The following is a 3,751-nucleotide window of genomic DNA, read 5'->3' on the forward strand; positions in this document are numbered from 1 at the left end:
TTTATGGTATCTAACACACTCTAGGTCACTGTACGTACTGTTGTATTGTGTCTAAGACACTCTAGGTCACTGTACGTACTGTTGTGTGGTGTCTAACACACTCTAGGTCACTGTACGTACTGTTGTGTGGTGTCTAACACACTCGAAGTCACTGTACGTACTATTGTGTGGTGTCTAACACACTCGAGGTCACTGTACGTACTATTGTGTGGTGTCTAACACACTCTAGGTCACTGTACGTACTATTGTGTGGTGTCTAACACACTCGAGGTCACTGTACACACACGTGTGGTGAAACACGTCACCAGCTTCTCTGTAATAACGTGTCCCTCTAATGGTCTCGCTTCAAGAAGAACAAGAATGAACTGGGCTGGAATGGAAGAGGAAGAGAGGGAACACTGATGGTGGGAACACTGATGGTGGGAGCACTGATGGTGGGAACACTGATGGTGGGAGCACTGATGGTGGGAGCACTGATGGTGGGAACACTGATGGTGGGAGCACTGATGGTGGGAGCACTGATGGTGGGAACACCGAGGGTGGGAACACCGAGGGAGTGGGAACGCCGAGGGAGTGGGAACACCGAGGGTGGGAACACCGAGGGTGGGAACACCGAGGATTGGCGATAATGGGAATCGGATCTGGAGTTCAGGAATGGGAAGCAATTTAGATGGCTGGAATGGGGGGAGGGGGAAGAGAGAGAAAAGGGGGGGGTTGAATATGGGGAAAAAGAGGGGAAAGAGAGGGAAGTTCATGGGAAAGAGAGGGTAAGGGAGGAGGGAGGTGAGGAACACTGAGGTAACAGTTTCACCTCCCCATTCACAACCTCAACATCACAGACATCAACTCTGAAATAGATAGTTGACTGATATATACACACACACATGAGGGGGAGTTGACTGATATATACACACACACATGAGGGGGAGTTGACTGATATATACACACGCACATGAGGGGGAGTTGACTGATATATACACACACACATGAGGGGGAGTTGACTGATATATACACACACACATGAGGGGGAGTTGACTGATATATACACACACACATGAGGGGGAGTTGACTGATATATACACACACACATGAGGGGGAGTTGACTGATATATACACACACACATGAGGGGGAGTTGACTGATATATACACACGCACATGAGGGGGAGTTGACTGATATATACACACACACATGAGGGGGAGTTGACTGATATATACACACACACATGAGGGGGAGTTGACTGATATATACACACACACATGAGGGGGAGTTGACTGATATATACACACACACATGAGGGGGAGTTGACTGATATATACACACACACATGAGGGGGAGTTGACTGATATATACACACACACATGAGGGGGAGTTGACTGATATATACACACACACATGAGGGGGAGTTGACTGATATATACACACACACATGAGGGGGAGTTGACTGATATATACACACACACATGAGGGGGAGTTGACTGATATATACACACACACATGAGGGGGAGTTGACTGATATATACACACACACATGAGGGGGAGTTGACTGATATATACACACACACATGAGGGGGAGTTGACTGATATATACACACACACATGAGGGGGAGTTGACTGATATATACACACACATGAGGGGGAGTTGACTCATATATACACACACACATGAGGGGGAGTTGACTCATATATACACACACACATGAGGGGGAGTTGACTGATATACACACACACACATGAGGGGGAGTTGACTCATATATACACACACACATGAGGGGGAGTTGACTCATATATACACACACACATGAGGGGGAGTTGACTGATATATACACACACACATGAGGGGGAGTTGACTGATATACACACACACACATGAGGGGGAGTTGACTGATATACACACGCACATGAGGGGGAGTTGACTGATATACACACGCACATGAGGGGGAGTTGACTGATATACACACACACATGAGGGGGAGTTGACTGATATATACACACACATGAGGGGGAGTTGACTGATATACACATACATGAGGGGGAGTTGACTGATATATATACACACACATGAGGGGGAGTTGACTGATATACACACGCACATGAGGGGGCGTTGACTGATATATACACACGCACATGAGGGGGAGTTGACTGATATACACACACACACACATGAGGGGGAGTTGACTGATATATACACACGCACATGAGGGGGAGTTGACTGATATATACACACACACATGAGGAGGAGTTGACTGATATATACACACACACATGAGGGGGAGTTGACTGATATATACACACACACATGAGGGGGAGTTGACTGATATATACACACACACATGAGGGGGAGTTGACTGATATACACACGCACATGAGGGGGAGTTGACTGATATACACACGCACATGAGGGGGAGTTGACTGATATACACACGCACATGAGGGGGAGTTGACTGATATATACACACACATGAGGGGGAGTTGACTGATATACACACGCACATGAGGGGGAGTTGACTGATATATACACACACATGAGAGGGAGTTGACTGATATACACACGCACATGAGGGGGAGTTGACTGATATATACACACACATGAGGGGGAGTTGACTGATATACACACGCACATGAGGGGGAGTTGACTGATATACACACGCACATGAGGGGGAGTTGACTGATATACACACGCACATGAGGGGGAGTTGACTGATATACACACGCACATGAGGGGGAGTTGACTGATATATACACACACATGAGGGGGAGTTGACTGATATACACACGCACATGAGGGGGAGTTGACTGATATACACACGCACATGAGGGGGAGTTGACTGATATATACACACACACATGAGGGGGAGTTGACTGATATACACACGCACATGAGGGGGAGTTGACTGATATATACACACACATGAGGGGGAGTTGACTGATATACACACGCACATGAGGGGGAGTTGACTGATATACACACGCACATGAGGGGGAGTTGACTGATATATACACACACACATGAGGGGGAGTTGACTGATATACACACGCACATGAGGGGGAGTTGACTGATATATACACACACACATGAGGGGGAGTTGACTGATATACACACGCACATGAGGGGGAGTTGACTGATATATACACACACATGAGGGGGAGTTGACTGATATACACACGCACATGAGGGGGAGTTGACTGATATACACACGCACATGAGGGGGAGTTGACTGATATATACACACACATGAGGGGGAGTTGACTGATATACACACACACATGAGGGGAGTTGACTGATATACACACACACACATGAGGGGGAGTTGACTGATATACACACGCACATGAGGGGGAGTTGACTGATATATACACACACATGAGGGGGAGTTGACTGATATACACACACACATGAGGGGGAGTTGACTGATATACACACGCACATGAGGGGGAGTTGACTGATATACACACGCACATGAGGGGGAGTTGACTGATATACACACGCACATGAGGGGGAGTTGACAAGTTGAAATGTGGTAGCAGTGTTTTATAGCCTTGAATTATTATTATTATTATTATTATTATTGTTATTATTATTATTATTATATTATTATTATTATTATTATTATTATTATTATTATTATTGTTATTGTTATTATTATTATTATTATTATTGTTATTATTATTATTATTATTATTATTATTGTTATTATTATTATTATATTATTATTGTTATTATTATTATTATTATTATTATTGTTATTATT

Source organism: Cherax quadricarinatus, chromosome 38, assembly GCF_038502225.1.
Source record: "Cherax quadricarinatus isolate ZL_2023a chromosome 38, ASM3850222v1, whole genome shotgun sequence".
Classification (NCBI taxonomy): Eukaryota; Metazoa; Arthropoda; class Malacostraca; order Decapoda; family Parastacidae; genus Cherax; species Cherax quadricarinatus.